The sequence below is a fragment of the Stegodyphus dumicola genome, chromosome 6 (genome assembly GCF_044657685.1).
Source record: "Stegodyphus dumicola isolate Sdum_Otavi_A_Nest chromosome 6, ASM4465768v1".
Classification (NCBI taxonomy): domain Eukaryota; kingdom Metazoa; phylum Arthropoda; class Arachnida; order Araneae; family Eresidae; genus Stegodyphus; species Stegodyphus dumicola.
This window is the reverse complement of record NC_140773.1, coordinates 179,573,532-179,594,800: the sequence shown is the minus strand read 5'-3', so window position 1 is coordinate 179,594,800 and position 21,269 is coordinate 179,573,532. Positions and strand designations below refer to the sequence as shown.

At 32.5% G+C, this 21,269-nt stretch overlaps 1 non-coding gene across 1 annotated transcript; it reads left to right on the top strand.

Annotated features, from left to right (window-relative positions):
- Positions 1-20,958: 20,958 nt before the first annotated feature.
- Positions 20,959-21,031, top strand: TRNAV-CAC (transfer RNA valine (anticodon CAC)). Its single transcript has one exon. It is a non-coding gene; the product is annotated as a tRNA-Val (tRNA).
- Positions 21,032-21,269: the final 238 nt, after the last annotated feature.

Genomic DNA, 21,269 nt, shown 5'->3' with positions numbered 1-21,269 from the left:
AATCAAGCATACCCGCGGAAAGGAAAATATCGTAGCAGATGCCCTATCCAGAATTAAAATAGATGAAGAAGGTAATATTATAAAGGTGGCAATGCTCACAGCATGTACAATAAATTCCCGAGAAACTGTAATAACCGAACTGGGTAAGGATCCTGAGTTTGGAAGCATTTATGAGTATTTAAAGGATTCTGAAGATTTTAGCCACCAAGATATTGTGGCGATAAGAAATAGGGCGGCCCATTACGAACTAATAGATGGTCTAATTAAGACACAATAACACGCCGAACAAATACCAATTCAGAAGTCAAACAAGAAAAATCAGCGTTAAATTTTGTAGGTATAACGCTGATTTTTGTTGTTTGACTTCTGAATTGGTAATAGATGGTCTATTATTTTATACAAAAACTACGAATTCCAACAACGAATTTCGACCTTTTATCCCAGCTAGTCTTAGATTAAATATCCTGCAGGAGATGCATGACAGCTCTTTAGCTTCTCATGCTGGTATTCGAAAAATTATCCAACGCGTACGCGAGGCAGTCTATTTTCCTGAACTGCAAAAGTTAACAAGGGCGTATGTCCAGTCCTGCCCAACATGTCAAGCAGTTAATTATATTAATTTCCGCCCGGCCGGGTTTCTAAATAGTATTAAATCCGAATTTCCAAATGAAATAATTGGCATCGATTTATTGGGCCCTTTCCCAAAAAGTCAGTTAAATAAAAGTCGCTATCTCCTTGTTATGGTTGATCATTTTAGTAAGTGGACCGAAATTGTTCCCTTTAAACGAGCCTCCGCGAAATTAGTTACTGATTGTATTTTAAATAAATATATTTTAAAATACGGGGCGCCCCTAAAAGTTATATCGGATAATGGTCCTCAATTTGTAAGTAATATATTTGAAGACATGTGCCAAAAACTGGGCATACGTCATTTAAAAATGGTCCCGTATCGGCCGCAATCAAATATAGCGGAACGGGTCAATAGAAATATAGTGAAAATTATCCGTAGTTATGTTAAAAATTTTCATAAAAGCTGGGATAACTATGTCAATGAATTTGCTTTCGCCCTTAGCACCGCAAAACATGATACAACGGGCAAAACTCCTGCTGAGTTATTTTTAGGCAGAAATATTATAACGCCGTTAGATAAATTATTTTATGTGCAACAAAGAGCCCCAGAATTTAAAATGGGTGATATAGAAAAATTAATTAAAGAAGCAAAAAAGAATACTGAAGTAGCACAGAGAAAACAGAAACTTTATTATGATTTGAAACGACGGGGAGTAACTTATAAAGTAGGGGATGAAGTATTAAGAATTAAGCATTCACTTTCTTCAGCACCGGAAGATAAAACCGCCAAATTTTTTCCACGATTTGAAGGACCATATGTCATAGAAAAAATAACTCACGCTGTAGTGGTGTTAAAAGCCAGGAATGGTGAAACATGCTCCGCAAACATTGATCAAATAAAACCATATTATGATCGTAATAAAATGCAAATATTCAAAGATCTTTTGCAGGATCCGGCACGGCAGGCACAAGCTCCAGAGGTGGAACAACGACAAGTACAAGGGCAAGCCATTAGGAGGCAGGAGCAGTTGAAAAGAAAGTTTCCCCGTTGGAAATATGAAGGTAACAAGAAAAAGAAGCCGTTCCACCGTCCAGAAAAGAGAGCTCACGACCACCCCCAGAATGAAGAAGGGAGAAGTACGACGAATGCAAAGAAAGCCAGGAGAAATAATTTCATACTAATTTCGTTTTGGCATTTTGGGGCGTTTCACTTTTAAAATTGTTGCCACTGAATACTATCGCCCCGTATTATATTTAAAGAAATTAATAATGAAGAAGCTGCATAAATGTATATGTACGTATGTTTCTCGCATTATGATAAAACAACGGTACATACAGCCATCAAATTTTGAGTAACGTAATCTTCTACCGAATATGCGCAGCTGGAAGTCCTAATTTGGAATTTGTTTTATTATCTATTTCATAATTTGTAAGCCTTTAACAAATTTTTTATTCACAAACTCAACGATTTCAAAGCGAGCAATGGCAACACTGTAGGGAAAATAATAATAATAAAGAAAATTTATCTCCTGCGCGAGACTGTGTATCGGGAATTCTAAAGAGATGCTCTCTTTAAATTGTTTTATCATGTTGCTGTTGAATTGAATTTCATGGTTTAAGTGTGAAGAACATGATATTTAATAAATAAACGTAACACACAAAGCGTTAAAAAAGGCCCCTTTAGGCGTAATATAAAATCTGAAAACATTACATATTCCTGCACTCCCTATGCTTAGAAAAATGTTTTACTTCTTATAAAAGTAAAACACAAAAAAGTTTAAATCCTGTGCAAGTAAAACTGACCGAGATATTTAATTCTAAAATTTGCCATTTCTGACAAAATTTTCAATTTGCAGTAAAGGCTCAATTAATAAATAAATTGGGATAATTCAAGATTGTTTTCCCCCCTTAAATGCCATTCGGTGGTATTCTTTTGTGATTTACCAGTGGCTTTATTTATGATTTTGTAATATTTAGTATGCCAATAGAATTTTCGTAATAATTTATAAGTTTTTAAAGTCTAAAACGAAATTATTAATATGCACATGAAGTTTTATTACTTTAGAATCATAATCTGGTAATCGTAAAAAATTCACCAAAGTACACGTTTTTAATTTATGAAAATAATATTATGAGGAGACTATATATATCAATACTTAAGTCTGTCATTCTTCTCTAGAACAAGAATCCCGTGAATAAGATCTCCTTTTCGGGGAGGAGGATGTACTGATTAACAGTTGGGATGAAAAGTTCAAGCAGAAATTCTCGGAACGTATTATTTTAACATCAAAAATTTTTATCTAATCGGTATTTTATTTTTAGTTATGTACAAGTGGAAACATTTTGCTCTTCAGTTTGTGCATGGCCCCTGCATATGATCCCCTGTTTTTGCATCTCTCGCTTTCGTTATATGGGTGTCAACTTTTTGTGTTTTGTTTTTTATAAAGAGAGCAAAACTTTTTCCGAATGTAACAGCTATAGGGACCAAAGAAACGCATAAAAGGTTAGATATCGCAATTTTTGCAAATTTGATTCTCTAAATTAAAAAAAAAAGCAAAAATATGAATATTTATGTCATTTAAAATAATTTTGTAACTGAAAGTATATATCTAAAACTAACGGTTGCGAAAATAAAGGGACATTTGTAGAGGAAGCGTAGAGAAGGAACACCTCTCAAGACGACTAATGACAGTTCCAAACGGTTGAAATCTATCTTGGAGGTAGCAGCTACTTGAATGAGAGAAGTGATTTTTCAATGGTGATATTTGCGTTTGGCTAAAAAGAATTATTCGCTTTCATCATCTTCGGAAGATTTCAGTGTATAATTCCTAAGAGTTCATCCATCCATTTCATTGTATTTTAATCAGATTATAATTCAGTATGAACTGCGCACTTTTAAAATGAAGTTTGGCTATCGCAGATACTAAAATTACTCATTAATTTTAAAGTCGTTTTAGAACAAAATTCGCTACCGGCTACAAGAATCTAGAAAGAGATTCGAAAATTCCTTAATATTCATTTTTAGTGTAGGTGTTTCAGTTTTCGAGCTACAAGTTTTCTTTAAGACATCTGGATCGGTTTGTTTGAACAGCGTCATGAAATATACGAATACTAGATCTGACAAATCACCTGTACGGTTTTACATCTGCGCTTCCTTAAGGAAATTCTAAGACATATTTTTTTTCGAAGAAAAGGAGAATATTCACTTCAATTAAAGGATTGCATTATGTTGGTTCTTTCGTTAATTTAAATGCCTGTGAAATACTGTGAAACTTCTCGCAGCAGCCACCTTCCACGGAAGACCACCTCTGAAAGAGACCATTATTTCTAAACCAAAAAATGAACGTAGGCATAGATTATATATCTCTACGACGACCATCTCTCCTTTTAGAGGAGACCAAAATAAACTGAAACTATGGACGTTGTCTTAGAGAGGGTTCACTAGTTTTCAAACTACAAGCATGTCGGCTGATTTTACTGAGTATTACCATACAACACTCAAATGCAAGGTATCGTCTTCTTTTCCATTTTAAATAGTAATATGTTCTCCGTTCACTGTAAAAATCTTCATTTTTCTTTTCTTTCTCTCTCTCTCTCTCTTTTTTTTTTTTTAAGCCAAAAGAGCGTTGGCCGAGAAGGGCTATTAGGCTGGAAACCACATTCTGCATCGAATCACTTTTCAAATTGTTGCCACCAAATATTATCGCCCTGTATTATATTTAAAGAAATTAAATAATGAAGAACCTGCACGAATGTGCGTATATTTCTAGCACTGGAAAAGAACAATTGTACTTAGAGCTGTCAAATTTTGAATAGCATAGTCCTCCACCAGAACATGGGCTCCCGGAAGCCCAAATTTTGAATTTCGAATTTCTTTTATTAGCTATTTCATATTTTGTGAGCTGTAACGAATTTTTGGTTAGCGCACAACAATTTCAAAGCGAACGAGCAGTGGCAATACTGTACGGCATAAAACATTTTTATCCCCAGCGCGAGAGACTGTCTGTCGGAAATTCTAAAGGTTTGCTGTTTTAAGTATTTGTAGCCCAAACAGGTTCTCGAAATGTGTATGTGTGTATAAATGGAAAAAAAAAAAAAAAACACCCTTTTAAGCGTAATATTAATTTGAAAACTTTCATATATATATATATTTAAGGTGCCTGTTAGTTATCTAAAATGTGGCACTTTTATTTTCGTATTTCTTACTGATAATGAAAACGTTAAGAGAGCTTTTTCTATGATACATCTTCGGTCCACAAACGACGGAATACATTTCATATGTAATCACTGAAGGCTCTATTGTAACACAGAACACAGTTTTAAAGATATTTTGAGGTTTTTAGTAGCTGCTTAAGAAAATTGTTTATAAACATATTTTTACCTTGTAAACTAATATTATTTTAACGTTGACATAAAGGTTTTGTTTTTGTTGTATTTCGTCTAACCTATTGTGACATTTATCTAACCAATCTTTTCGTTTAACCTATTGTAACATCCTTATTTTCCGGTGGCCTTCTTTCCGTTTCCCTTTTTTCCGGGTGACATTTTTTCCGCGCACCATCTTAACCACGTGGGCTTCTTTGGAACATGTCTGCTAGAGAGACATGAGTTATAGCACTAGAAATTATAGCAGCACTTTTTTAACATCAGAAAGATTCTGAGATCTGCATCAAACAGACTGTAGACAATTGAATGACGCAAATTGCAGTTTTTGGGCGAATTGTTTGAGTAAAAACAGACTCCTATTTGCTCCTATATTTTAGCTATTAAAATTATCCAGCGGATTCTCTATCGTCGCAAATTCTGCCAAAGTCTAAAGAAAGTTAATATAAGGATGAAAATACAGTTACTATTCTCTTGGCCATCGTAACAAAGCCTCACAACAAGTGCCATAAATCGCTGAGGGGGGAGATAGGCAGTTGTTTATCATGACCAAAATCCCCTGGTCACTATTTTGTTGAACCCCACATTTTCCAAGCCCCCGAATCCAAACCCCCGTGACCACTCCTCTTTCTCTGCTTCTTGTATCCTGATCCTAGCCAACGGAGGGAGGTGAACAGACTGGGATAATCTCTCAGGAGAGTCTCCCCCACTGAGACGTTTTACTTGGAGGGGGCTTAAAAATCTGAATCACTGAGGGAGAATTGGCAGTAGGGCTCGACCTTGAGTAAGAGTCAAGGTCAGGAGGCGGGATTACTCATCCGGGGTCGTGCCTCTCCACGACGAAAGAAAGAAGGGAATCATTTCGTGATGACGGGTCAGTACTTCACGACTCTCAAATTTCCTCGTAGCAGCAAAATTTTCACCCATATCCGTAATTAATTCTGTGGGAGGACATAGAATTGTATCTATCCCTAGAGAGGAGAAAGAGAGTTGTCTTTCATTGCGCGTTTTAAAGTTCTTCTTTCACGAACCTTAATTTCCAACAGTCACAAGTATCAATAACAAATTAGGTTAGAAGGATAGCCTTTCGTGTCACTGTTGAATGATCCCTTTCCTATTTTGCAACATAATTCATGAAAACTGTTATGATTTAATATATATACAGTGAAAGAGTTTTCCTCACGACTTTTAATAGCTAATTTCTGGAAAGTATGTTTAATCTGATTAACCCTTTTAGCAGTTTTCACCGCATATGATATGCAAAATGAAAGCTTTAATGGTTCTTTTTTGAACTATTATTATCAAACAGCAAAAGTATAAAAGTATGCTAACCTGTTACTAAACAACATTATCCCTAACCTGAAAAAAAAAAAAAAAAAAAAAAAAAAAACCATTGGTTTTTGCGATATATATGGTTGGTACAGTCATATATAGTATGGTTGTAGCAAAAAAAAAAATTCCTTGTTTCCTTTACGTTCCTTTTTTTTTTTTCCGGTGTCTTTCTTTCCGTTTCCTTTTTTCCGAGTGATTTTTTTTCCAAGTACTTGTAACATTGCTCTGTGTTAGTCATGTATGTTCCAAAAATATACGAATACTTTTAGCCCAAAGGGACGTTAACCCAAAAGGACTATTAGTCTTTAAATGGAATTTTGCGCTGAATCATTTTTCAGATTGTTGCCACCAAATATTATCGTCCTGCATGAAATTTAAAGAAATTAAATAATGAAGCATCTGCATGAATGTATGCATGTTTCTCGCACTGTGAAATAAACAACGGTACCCAGAGCGTTCAAATTTTGAATAACGTACTTCACTTCTCCACCCGAATATGGACAGCTGGAAGCTTGAATTTTGAATTTCGAAATTGTTTCATTCTCTGTTTCATATTTTGTAAAACTTTAAAGAATTTTGATTAATGAATTTAAAGATTTCAAAGAGGGGAGTGGCAACACTGTGTGGAATAAAACGTTTTTATCTCCAGCACGCAAGACTGTCTATCGGGAATTCTGAAGATATGCTGTTTTTAAATGTTTTTAGTTTAAAGGGGCGTTAGTCCAAACATTCTCGCTCGAAACGTGTATGTGGTCGTAAATGAAAAAAATGGGCCTTTAGGCGTACTATAAAATCTGAAAGCTTTCAGGTTTTTCTTTTGGAATTTATTTATATACTTTGGAGTATTATATGAATTGCATTTTCCCTTTTAACCACAAATATATGTATATTTTCAAATCCATGCTGCTTGTACTCAAGAGTATCTGCTGTCACTGGTAATATGAAACGCTGCTATGTGATGGCATGTATCAATAATTTCTGCAGTGATACTGACTACTGTCCATACTTACATTTTAGCTTGTTATCAAGTACCGCATCATACCTTGTCTTCAGTCTTCTTGTAATAATGTAGGTGCTACATTCAGTGTTTAATATAGGTTATGGATTTATTATTAGGTTATGGATATTTATTACAGGTTATTATATTTATTGTAGATTATGGACGCTGTTACGGGAAAAGTGCCATTTTGTTAGCATTAATTGAATTAAAAAATTCCTTAGGAGAAGAACAGCAATTTTATGCATTTCTTTACTGATTGAATTTCTATATTATGAAATGCAAATAGTTTAAAAAGATTATAAGGTATTTCTCCCGCCTTCTTAGAATGCCTTCGTAGTGTAGTGGTCAGCACTCTGGGCGCGTATTCCAGAGGTCCGTGGTTCGATTCAAGGCGAGGGCATTACTCATTTTTCATCACTCCTGCTTTAAAAATAACCGAATGACTCTACAAGATGACAGACTTTTTATCACTCTGTATATAAAGGAAAAATATGACAATGAAAACCACAGTAAGAGAATAATCCATTTAAAATCAATTTTTTAACATTTTCTTTTTTGCTTCAGCTTGGGGGGGTATTTGTTTATATTTAGTTCAGATTATTAAAATTTAGATTAAACGTAGATTGTAAAAATTTAGAGGTTTTATAGTTTAAACAAGAATTAGTCATAGAAGGATAGTTTTACGCATGCATGATCTCGCCCAAATTAGCGGTGAATTCCGAATTCCGACAAGTGTGTTTTATCAGCGAATTCTAAATAATGTAAATTTTTTTCAGTAAAAAGAAAATAGGTATTTTCACAATGAAACATTAAATAGGTCTACATTTTAACATTACAATAAAAAAAATATACATATAAAAGCTTTCATGTTTTGCGTAAGTGGCTCTTTTTCAAGCTTGGAATTGACGTCAAATCATAGGGCTTTACGGAAATCGGAAATTACGACGTATGTATTTCACTGCCATTGATAAATTTACTTTAATTTTCTATTAATCAGCCTTGGCACAAAGTGGAAGCATGGAATTTTTGAACCAAATTCCTTGTATGACATTTGATGGCGCAATGGGTTCTTTTCGGTGTAGTAAAGCCCTCATAACAATGAAGTACACAGCTTATGCCACTTTCGATGGTTATACCGAGATGGGAATTATATATGGAAAAATATTATTTGTAAATAAAAACAAGAGGAAAAATTTTAAAATTAATGTTTTAAATTAAAATCTATTTAAAAAGGACTTAAAAATTAAAATCCTACTCTTTTGCTGCAAAGATAAAATTTAATATCATAGATAAATGAAAATTATCTCCTATGAAATGTGAAGTGAAATTTAAATGTTAAATATATACTACTGCGGAAATTAATAATTGGAATTTGTAAATAATTAAAGAGAAATAGTTAATTAAAATGCAAATCTAAAGGTTAAAACAAAAGAATTATTGTTGGTTCCGTAGAAAGATCTCAACTTATCAAAGCGAACTGATCTCTCAATATAACCATGGACAATTCATGAGAAGCGCGTTTCGTCTTTTCGCATTTCTGAACAAAATCCCAATTCCAGTTTTAAGTTTTCTATTTAAATTTATAAAATCTGAATTTATATCTTAAAGGAGCTCAGAAATGTGAAATCATTCTCCAGCGCGAGGATAGACAATTAATTGCAATTAATTTCAAAAATAAATATGTAGTTCATACAGAATCATATTTAAATTAAAAAAATAAGAATAAATGAAAGATGTCTGAAAAAAAATTTTTAAAAAGAATTAAAAAACTTCTAAGAGGTTTCAAATTTTAACGGTCGTTCAGAAGAGATTTTTATACTCTCGCTGAGCTCGCTGTTGCACTCACTCCTACTAACCGACTTTTTTTTTTTATGCTTTATTTTTGAACATAATTTTCTTCGCACTTACGCCGTATACATTTGAGCAGCAAAATAAACAAAATTTAAAAGCAGCATAGCAGTATATATTTCGAAATCCCCATGAAGCGTTAGATGTTGGCATACTTTTTTTTTTTTTTTTTTTCCAGTTTAATTTTCCTATTAAGATGGCTTGTTTATGTCTTTTTATTATTAAGGTTTTATGTGTTTACTTTATCTATTAAATATCACGTTCTCGGAGCTTACACTGCATAAAATTCGATTCAACATATCTAAAAACAGTATATATATGTTTAAGATTTCCGATAGACAGTCTGGACGCTGGAGATAAAATGTTTTATTCCATACACTGTTGCCACTGCTCGCTTTGAAATCGTTGAGTTTGCTAATCAAAAATTTTTTAACGTTTTACAAAATCTGCAATAGATAATAAAATAAATTCCAAATTCGGTCTTTCAGGTGCCCGTATTTAAGTGGAGAACTACGTTATTAAAAATCGGATGGTCTAAGTACCGTTGTTTTTCACAGCACGAGAAACATACATACATTCATGCAGATTATTAATGATTTAATTTCTTTAAATATAATACAGCGCGATAATATTTAGTGGCAACAATTTGAAACGTGAAACGGATACTTATAGTGAACCGACGCAAAATGCCACTTCGAAACAAATAACCCTTCTGGGGTAATAAACGTCTGTTAAATAAGATGCTTTTATATATTAAAATAAAACCAAAATTAATTTAAAATTTTACTTACATTTTAGCCTAACCAAACAAACTTTAGTGAAATGGTGCTATCACAGCGGTAAGCTTTAGACGACTGACGATTTCTCTATAGAAATATTAAAAATAAATATACTTTGCCATTTGCACAACCTATTGGCTATTTGGATTAAATATGCATACATATAAAATATATTACATTAAAAATGGGTTATCATTTTTATTATCAAAATTTAAGTTATAATACTTTTATTCTAAAATTTAGTACGAAATTTGGGTCTGTTTAAGTGAGACAAATTTCTTTGTGTCTAGTCTTATTTCACTTAGTTTTAACAGGAAATTAGGATCCACTTTTAATTTTGTTCTGCATTTAATTTTTAAACAGAACACGGAAGAAAATCCTTATTAGTACAAATAGGTTGTGCAAAAAGGGAATAAAAATTTAATAGCTTTATTTGAAATGCCTTTAAAGTTATTTTTCGGTTCAGATAAAAGTTAAAAAGTGTATTATTTTTGAAATCTTCAGTTCGAGTTCGATCAGTTTTTCTTTTTTGCCAAGAGATTTTTTTTTTAAAATTTAATAGTTAAAAATGCTTTTTCTTTGCGTACCACCTATTTTTCTCTTGCGTACCACCAGTGGTACGCGTACCACCGGTTGAGAACCCTTGCTTCAGACTCCAAGGGTTGCTTTAAGAGTAAAGTTTGGGAGAGTCTACTTTTATGTTGTAATTGCCTTTGAAAACTAATATAACAGCGAAAAAATTGTATAAAAATTCCTGCTGATAAAATTAGAAGCTATACTAATTGTATTATAAAAGGAGAATTATTATACTATAGGAGAATTATACTAATTATATTATAAGTATGTACTTTCCATACAAATACGCTACATTCAGTTAATTAAAAAATCAAAAGTAATCTAATTGAGTAATTTGTATGAAAGGTGTATGAGGATAATGAGTTAAACCCCTAACATTTTGTTCGTTAATATATTATCAGAACTATAATAATCTTTTCAAACTTCCTGTCTTTTTGTTAATACGTTTATACTCGATGAAAATTACTTCATTTCTGCAATTGGAGTTTTTACTTACTGCAATGTAATTAATTGGAAGCACAAAGTAACCCCTTTTTTCATTCTTTAATGTTTATGTAGGTTAGATTACGTTTTCCCAGCGTAATCCGTGCTTCATTTCTTTATTGCCATTATTATTATTTATTTTAGTTCTTTTTCAGCTATCTCAAGTGTTATTGAATGCCTGAAAATAATTGTTATTCGGATAGGAGAGCAAAATGACCCCGAAACTGCTCTGATTTATAACTGAAGAAATGCTGCTATAGGAGTCGAAAGAATAGTAATGAGAAAAGGGGAAAAGACACTGTACGAGGAAAAAAAAAAAAAAAAAAAAACTTCGAAATCTTTTACATCGACTCCGTCGTGTTCCACAAAGGGATATTTCCCATATCCAACTTGCGATATATTCCACAGGAATAGAATACTAATTAAAAAAACTGCTAATACTGCAGTATATATAAATCCTGCAAGTTTTGGATTGGTAAGAAATTAATTTCGGTTTACACAAATAGATAAAAATAGATAACGTTATGTTCGTTTTGTTATTCTTGGTTTTTTCCCTTCTTCTTTAGTTTTTGTTTTCTTTTGAGATTTAGCAGCCAAGACTTTTAGGTTGCTATAGAAAAAATTCCGTGTATTGTTGTTTACAGCCGTTAGTTTACGGTCAGTTTTAACATGGGATGCAAAAACAAACATTTTCGAAATATTTTACTTTTTTATTTTCATAAAGGAAAGAAAGTGGCTGAGACTCTCAAAGAGATATGGAAAGTTGATGGTGTCGATTGCTTAACAGAACGTATGTGCCAGAATTGGTTTTAAGAGATTTCGTTCTAGAGACCGGAAGATGACCAACGTTCTGGCCGATTTTCTAAAGTTGATCATGATAAAATTAAAGCCACAATTGAAAAGAATCGTCATATAACTGTCCGAAATATCGTAAAAAGGTTAAATGTATCACAAAAAGAAATTGAAAATAACATAAGATGTCTGGGACTCGTTAAGAAGCTCGATATTTAGCTTCCGCATAAATCGAAAGAAATTCACTTAAAAAAGTGAATAAATATTTGTTATACGCATTTCAAACATTATGATGTCGACTCGTTTTTGAAACGAATTATCACGATGAGGATAAATGGATCGTCTGCAATAACATTAATAAAAAAACACCATGGTTCAAGCATGGATGAATCAGCACAAATCATATCGAAAACTAAATTGCATCAGAAAAATATCATGTTGGCAATTTGCAGGGATTACAAAGCTTTTGTGTATTTTGAGCTGCTTCCATGCAGCCAAACGATCAATTCTGATGTTGACTGCCAACAACTTATGAAACTAGGTACGAAATAATCAAACAGGAAAGGCTAGAATTGGCAAATCGCAAAGGAATCGTGCTTCACCGTGACAACGCACGGCCTCACACATCTTTAGCAAAATTATTGAAGTTTGGTTGAAAAGTGATGTCACATCCCTCATAATCGGATTATCATTTATTTCGAAGTTTACAAAACTTTTTAAATAGTAAAAATTTCAGTAATAACGATTACTTTGGATCGCACTTGGTTGAATTTTTTGCTGATAAAGACCAGAAGTTCTATGAGCACGGAGTCATGAAGTTACTAGAAATACTGCAAAAGGTCATCGAACGGAATGGAAGATATTTGTTCATTTTCTGGAGAGAGAAAACTGAGTTTTATTTCGCCTTAAAAACTGAAATTACTTTCTTGCCAAGACGGTAATTTTTTCTGGTAATATTACAAAGAAAGAGGCAGAAATATGCTTAAGCGTTGTTAGAAATAGAAAATTTATTACAATTCATTTAAATATATTCACGTGTAAGAAATTAAGTTCGAAAACTAGTTTTCTATTGTAATTAATACGATCTCACAGCCGTGCATAAAAATTCTTCACAACAGCCACATTTATTTGAGAATTTTCGATTGGAACTTTAAAAACCTGGTCGATACCTAATGCCATGGCCTTAATGATTATAGTTAGTGCCAGAAGACAATGAGGAAATGTGAGTAAAATAAAATAAAATAAAAAAAAATAAATAAAAAAAAAAAAAAAACAGTAACTAGACTTATTAGTTTAAATGATGGGGAGTTTCAAGTCTTCACCCGCTTGAAAAATAAGCCAGAAATAATCATCTGATCGGTCAAAAACTGTTGCATCAGCAGTTCAGCAGTATTGTTGGATGGAGCTGAAGATGATGAACGATGATGTTAATGAAGAAATGGAAGGCAATGGTAATCACCCGAACTTCCCTCCAGTAGAAAGAGATTTCCGAGAATCACTAGAAAATTCTCATCGGAGGGCGATATTGATAAACTTATAATTATATATTAGGAATTAATAAAATAAAAATTATATTTTTTAATTATTTGACCTATAATATGGTTTTCGCGATCAAATTATTTATGAATAATTTAAACTTTTATACATTTGTTAAAAATTCTTGACTTGCAACATGAATATATGCATTAATTGAAATTAAATAAAATGTAAAGATACAAAAATATTTTAATACATTAAGCAAAGTGTTTAAATGAATGGAAGGTAAAAAAAATATCATTGATAGCAAGTGTTAAAGATAACAGAAAAGTAAACATTTCGAATAGTATTATTTATGACTTCTTCACTTTGACTCCTAATTCATTTAAATCCTTTTTGACCAGATAGATACATAGGTCATCTAAGGAAATCGCATTTCTGCTAATATAGATTTCTGGCGCATATTGCCGAAGAAAAAGGGAATATTTTTTATAACCTAGTATTAACAGAATTTTACACGAATAAGAGAATTTTCTGCTGATACTGCGATTTAGTTTCATTATGAAGGCCATAAAAAAATCACCACGTTTAGGGTTTCGACTGGAATTATGATTTTTCGCAAAAACTGAGAAATAACGGGCTCGGGCTGGTGGGGTCAGTTAAACCCTAGTTTTGTAACTTTGGTTTTAAGAAGATTTTGCTTCGTCATGAAATGCAAAGGTTGACAAAAATGTTCTTCAACGATGATTCTCAGACATCTGGCTTTTGCTGTTTAGGGGCAATGAATTGTTGATCTGGCTAGATCCTCCAACCTGACAATGTTAGTGTTCTTTCCGAGGGAGTATGTGCTATCTGACCTCTGATGTATTTAGGAGATTAATCATTACATTCTTTACGGCAAACTAATGTCGGTAAATTACAGTTCATAATGCGGAACTGCTATTCGAGATTGCAAAACTGATTTTATTGCCACTAAGACCATCGTTCCGCTCTAATTATCAATTTTAAGACATGGAGATGTCTCTGCAAACTGCAATAAAACTTCTTTTATAAAACTTTCTTTTCTTTAATAAAACACAAATAACACTTGCTAATAGTGCTAGTATATATTTTTATTAGATGACCACATAAAACTGTCGTTAAAAATATCAGATCCTTATGTCCTACTACATAAAAGAAAATTATTGAAACTATATAAGGAAAAAAAGAAAGAAAGATATTGTGCCATTTGCAATAAGTTCTAAATTTTTCCATTAATTAAATAGTGGTAATAATTGAACAGAGTTTCGCTCATTTATAAATCCAAATGATTACATGTTGTTTCAAAATACTTGTTGAAAACACAATTAACGCTTTCTGACATGTCCATTTTGTATTCTCTTGTTCATACAGGGATAATGTTCAGTACTGAATATTTATATGTATTCTAAAAAATACAGAGGGTATTTACACATTTTTAGAACGATTTCGGAGCCGTTTAATTAATGTTTAAAATGCAAAGAGTACTTTTTAAAATGTCCGATCTGATAACCTTTTGCCTAGACTACAAGTCCGTATTGTGATTTCCTTGATAAAAGAGCTTTTCGCAAAATTTCGAGAGGCATTGATTTCCATTCTTCTTCCTCTGTTTTCTAGAGTCCATCATTCGAGGTAGGTTTGCGCTTCAAGAGCGAAATAGTTCATAAGTGGAACGCCAGGGGACTTTACAAGAATACGCTGAAAAGGTATATATACAATACCTGTATCAGTCTTCATTTTTTCAAGGAATGCAGTGGCACTTTCCGAAGCTTGTTGCTTTGTCTTGATAAAGTTTCACTCTTTGAAAGACGGAATTTCTTCTGCAAAACTTTCTCTGAGTTGATTTTAAAATGAGGATGCTGAGTAGATTTTCAAATTTTTTGCCTATCTCCTAATTTTTAATTTCCCATTGTAGCAGAATATTGCGACAATCATAAAACCTTTACTGAAACTTTCTTTCTATTGACCGAACCAGGTTTGTGCAATTCTTTCCTTTGTTTTCGATAATAAATAGATTTTTTTTTTCCCAAAAATTTAGGCTTACATCTCATGCTTCGTTAAGGGTGACAATGTATTTTCATTTATCTCTTGTTAAATAGTTTTTGCATAGGGTTCTACAAATTGTTCTGCAATAAGCCACATGCCTCGGCAGAAGCTAGTGAACATTATGCCTATTGTAAATCTTGGTTTGTTGTTTTATTTATTGTTGCTACAGATGTATTTAAAGACTATAACTGATTTTCGCTTCGTGGATTTTCTGTTGCTACCAACGTTTTTCACTTTACAGACATTAGAAAGACTATTGTAAAGTGTTTCTGTGTCTATAAAGTGATTAGAAAGACTACTGCCTATCTTTTTCGGGTAATATATAGAGTCTTCTTTTCGTGTAAAAGTAATGATTCACGGCTTTTCCGTTTCGGATTAATAATGGTGCTTATTTTGCACTTGAGGGCCGGTGGCGCAGTAGCTAGCGCATTGCGCAGCAGCACCACAGGTCCGGGGTTCGAACCCCGGGCTGGGCAAGGCCGACTCAACCTTTCAGCCCTTGGTTTCTATCCCTTGGGTTGATAAAATGAGTACCAAGTTCGCTTGGGGACTAAACACTGGGGTCCTGCAACAAGCTGACCACTTGTTCAGGGCATATGCTTACGCACCCCGGGGCCCACGGTCAAGAAAGCAGATTTCGGGGCACTGCAGGCCTTGGCCCATTAGGGCTGTTTGCGCCACTGAGTTTAGTTTAGTTTATTTTGAACTTCAAAATTTTAATATCTCGCATATCACAATATTTTTTAATCAAAGAATAGGAATATTTGTTTTCGGAAAGAGCAAAAATATATCCTTCAATCCATAACGATATTTTGAAAGAAGAATAAATTTAAAAGTAGTAGACGATTTTTCTCGCTTCAGATAATAAGCTTTTGCCAGAAAGTTTTGTTCAAGAATATTTGCGTTAAAAAAATTAATGAAATTATTCTAAAAATGTGTAAACACCCTCTCTATTGGTCTCTTTCAAAGGCAGTCATTCTTCTTAGGGATCTTCTTAGCTGCATGAGAAAGTTCTCTGCAGTTTTCAAAATTACAAATTTTTTTCCCAAAAAATTTTTTCAGAAATTCTCAGATCTGAATGGTAACGAAAAACTTTTCTGAAACGAAAAGAGTTTGTTTCGGTAAAAAATTTCTTTGAAATGAATCACACTGAGTTTTCAAGTTAATATAAGAACAAAATAAATACAGAGAAAGATGCACAGCCAAGGCTTAAGACGGTTTGATCTTCTCTAGAAGTGATTACAGTATGGAGGTGATGTTAAAAAACTGGTGCTCATTTGCTGTTTAAGAAATACAGTCATCTTCAAGACGCGGCCACCGTAGTAAATTTGCCACCATTGTAAATTAAACTTCTAAAATGAAAGAAAGCATTTCTAATTAAGATGCAGTTAAAAATATCGCCTTAGAAAGATTAAATTTAAATCGCATTAGAAAAGTATTTATACTGATGGTATGACTGATAAAAATAATCTTGTTGCGTCGTACAATGCCAAAATAAATAAGCCCTCTCTAAGACGAGTGAGTACCTACGGTTTCAAACAATTTTGGGTCTTTTGTGTATATGATCGTCTTAGATAGACAGTATTTAGATTATACATTTCTTTAGCCTCAGAAATGAAATACGCACTAGTCACTTTCAGAGGTGCTCATCTTAAAGAGGTCTTTCCCAAGAAAAGATTCATTGTATGCATAAAAAGAGAATGATTTATATCTGGTCACTTTTCAGAGGTGCTCATCTTACAGAAGTCGTCTCCAAGATAAGATTAACGGCATGCATCAAAAGTAAGTAATTGATAATTTATTTAGCATTCTATTCCAGTGAAACCTTTTAGCGAATCTCTATAAGACTTTCTATTTTTGGGATAGTAAATTAACATCGGCACTGAGCATTATCTCTCTAAAGCAACCTCAGATAGTAACTAAATGAATAATAATAAATAAAATCTGAGAGGTTTCAGATTTTAAATTACATAAAAAGGGGCTTTTTTTTTTTTTTTTTTTTTTTTTTTTTTTTTTTTAGCGTTTTGTGTGTTACCTTTATTTATTAAATATTATGTTCTACAGACTCAAACCATAAAATTCATTTCAACGACAGTATCGTGAAATAATTTTAAAATGAGCATATCTTGAGAATTTCCGATACAGAGTCTCGTGCGCTGGAGATATAAAAATTTTTTTTTTTTTTTTATATATACAGCGTTTCCGTTGCTCACTTTGAAATCGTTTAGTTTTTAATTAAAAAAATTCGTTGAAGTGTTACAAAATATGAAATATATAATAAAACAAATTTCAAATTCAAATTAGAGCTTCCACGTGCCCATATTCTATGGAATATTACGTTCTTCACATTTTGATGGCTCTAGGTACCGTTGTTTTATCACAATTCAAAAAACATATATACATTCATGCAGATTTTTCATTATTTTATTTCTTTAAATATAATACAGGGCGATAATATTTGGTGGCAACAATTTGAAAGGTGAAACAACACTTATCGTGAATCGACGCAAAATGCTAAAACGAAATTAATAGTCCTTCCGGGCAAATTGCCCCTTTGGACTAAAAAAAAAAATAACCTTTTGAGTCTAGACTCGATTAGTAATAAAATCTGGTAAATGACTCGCCATTTGCTCACGCACGTGACATTGACTGCACGTGAGACCATGATAAGCATTTAATCTGCATAAAATTCAAAATACATTTAGTCTCTTTCAATGTTTAAACAGCATCAAAATAAGCATATCTCTATAAAGAGCCTAGACATTTTGCAAACATCATTTCCACTTAAAGATGCTTTAATTTAACATTGCTTCTTTCTTTTTGGTAAAAATTGTTTCAACCCAAGAAATGAATACATTACTACTTACTTTTTAAACAGTATATTTGCGATTGTAAAATATTAACTTTCTTTCCTTTTTACACGCGTGTGCACCAAGAACATAAACCAGAGCCATAATAAAACACTTGCAACTCAGTCAAAAAAAAAAAAAAAATAATAAATATCTCTGTGTAGAACACAAAATTAAATATATATAAGAGCACTTTTTTTTTTCATGATAAATTTTTAGGGTTTGCCGTTTTTTTTATGCTTTCAGTAGTCGCCGTTTAATGTGATCATGTTTGTCCATTAAGTGACGAGAAAAATATTTTCGGAAATATCAATGGAATTTAACATACATATAACTAGAAACATATAAACACTTATTTTCATACCCCTTTAATTATGAAAAGACATTAACAGTTGATTGTCTGGAATTCTTAGGCAAAAATTCATTTTTTGACCTGTTCATAAAGGTTCTGGAATCATTTGATTGGCTGATGTCATAAACCTAACCTAAATCATCATAGGGCAACTCTTCATCTCAGCATTAGCAAAAAATTAACTGGTTTCCTCCTCATCATCTTCAGAAACTTTATCACATGATGTGCTTGGTTTTGTTCAAAATACGACGGGTAGGTATCGTCTCGCATTGAATCTACAGCTTGATGTTTTTCATCAATATCCTTTTAAGCGTTAAATTCCTCACAATGCCGATTAGTTGGAGACATTTCTAATTCTTCATCTTCTTTTATTTTATCATTTATTTAAAGTTTGGCATGCTTAAAACATTTCTTTATTATCTTTTTCTGAGACGTGGTTCCGTGGTTTCTGAGACATGTTACCTTAAATCAAAATCAAAATGCTTGGCGACTTTATCCCTTACCTGATGACACAGTTCTGTTATTTGCTCCATGTCGACCTTATATGGGAATTTTATCTTTTAATTGTTGATATTACTTCAGTTTTAAATTTCATTTTATTATATTTTGTTAACATTAACTGACTTGTTGATGACAATAGGCAATGTATTTTCCATGTTTTCGTATACAAATGGGCAGGAGTTTGGCAATTCAATAACAGTATCCGAATAATAAAATTAGCCGCAATTATATTAACTGAGGTCTACTACGCTGTATTATTTAAATGACTGATGAATTTCCGAGTCTAAATTCTAATACGGCCTTTTAACCGAAGCATAATATCTATCGTATTTGAGCAACTTTTACAAGAAACTAAAAATAATTAATTTCTAAATATATTTTCTCCCATAACAATGTGGATTTTAAGAAAATAATTATTATCTTTTAAACACTTTATTTTTATTTAAACCGTACGAAATAATGTGGATAAGTAATTATAAAAATTTTAAATACTGTGAACATTTATGGGGAGAGAACAAAATTGAATAAAAACATAAATTAAAAAAAATAATGATCTCTCTTACGGCGTTACTTATTTTTAGAGTGCTACCTCCGGAAGTGATTGCTTATTCTAAAAATATAAGTAAACATCCGTACTGAAAGTAACTTTTCTAAAATTATTACCTCTACGGAAGCCCCCAAATAAACTCGAATTTTGGATGGTCATCTTAATGAGGATACTGAATATGTTCCATAAATAATCATGAACTTCCTACGCAGAAATTTTCTTTTAGGATACTGTCAATATCAGTACTGTACCCAGAAAAATTTCTTCACAGAAAAGCAAAATTTCGCTTGAGATGCACCTTGCAGTGTTTCCTTTCAGCGAGTTATAATGCTCGGTTAACCGCGTTAAGAAAAAGTTTTTTTTTTTTCTTTTTTTCTTTTAAATTATTATTTTTTTTTAACCGATTTTTCTATCCCAGCGTTATTTTACCATATACGATGCAGAGAAATTTGTAAGGTCTAGTTGTTTTTGCTGACGCATTTTTTACGTCATTTCCACCATTTTGGAATGCATGTGATTTTAGCTCATGTGTTTCCTAAGTAATTTCGTTACTAAGATCACTATCATTCTTTTATCTGTCTCAATTACTAAGATCATTAACATTCTTTTATCTGTCTCAAAGTATTTTATAATCAAGAGGTTCTAAAAAATTCTGACCTTGCCTCAACTTCTATTACCAGATTATTGGATGAACTTGCAAAGTGTGTCATAATGTAAATGAAACTCGATGCTGAAGATGTTATTTTTTCAGACTATGGAAAATTATCCGACTGTTTGTATCGGGTGTTAACTGAAAGCATCTACGATGTTACTAATGCAGTTATTAATTTTCATGATAATTCAGGATGGTTCTTTGAACAGGCACAAATGCGGCAGTTCAAATCTATGCCCATTCAAGAATTAAACCAAAGCTTTTTCCATTTTATACCGTTCTATTTCAATTTATATGATATAGCAAAAATTACTTTGACTCCATTTTCAGTTTTTAATTTTTTTTTTAAATTCAGTTTACTCAATTTGTAAATTGCAGTACCATTAATTTGCTCAATTAATATTTTATTGTTCATTTACTTGTTTTTCTTTCGCCTGTTTAATTCTAATATAACTTAATCTATACACATATTATGTAAAAGGATGACATGGAGAAAGCTGCAACGATTTAGCGATAGTTCTCTGTGTTACAACTTGGAGAAGCATTACATTGTGAGTGCGCTATACACCTCACAGTTTTATAGAGATTATATTTTTAGATAACCATGGACAATAGCTAGCAGACGATAAGCGACACTTCAGCGAGCAAAGTAGTGTCTTGGGTGCAAGATGGAGAATTAAAAAATTAAATAAAAAGTAAACGAACAAAAATCTTAAATCTGTTTTTAGATCTTTTACAGAACGCCTAACACCGTGGTTCCGTGGTGTAGTGGTTATCACGTCTGCTTCACACGCAGAAGGTCCCCGGTTCGATCCCGGGCGGAACCAAAACAGAAATCATTTTGCTTATGATGAGTTTATAGTGTTATTGTGCTTTTGCTTTTATTTGCTTACATAATTCCTGTGAATGTCTAATTACTAATGCCCAGCAATTCGATCTAAAATTAGCTGCTTTTTTATATGTACTCCAAAATTGAAAGGTTAGTTGGAATTTTAAATAACGTTAATTGTTATAATAATTAGTAATTTCTAACATTGTTTTCTATTTAACTATTTATTTTGCCTC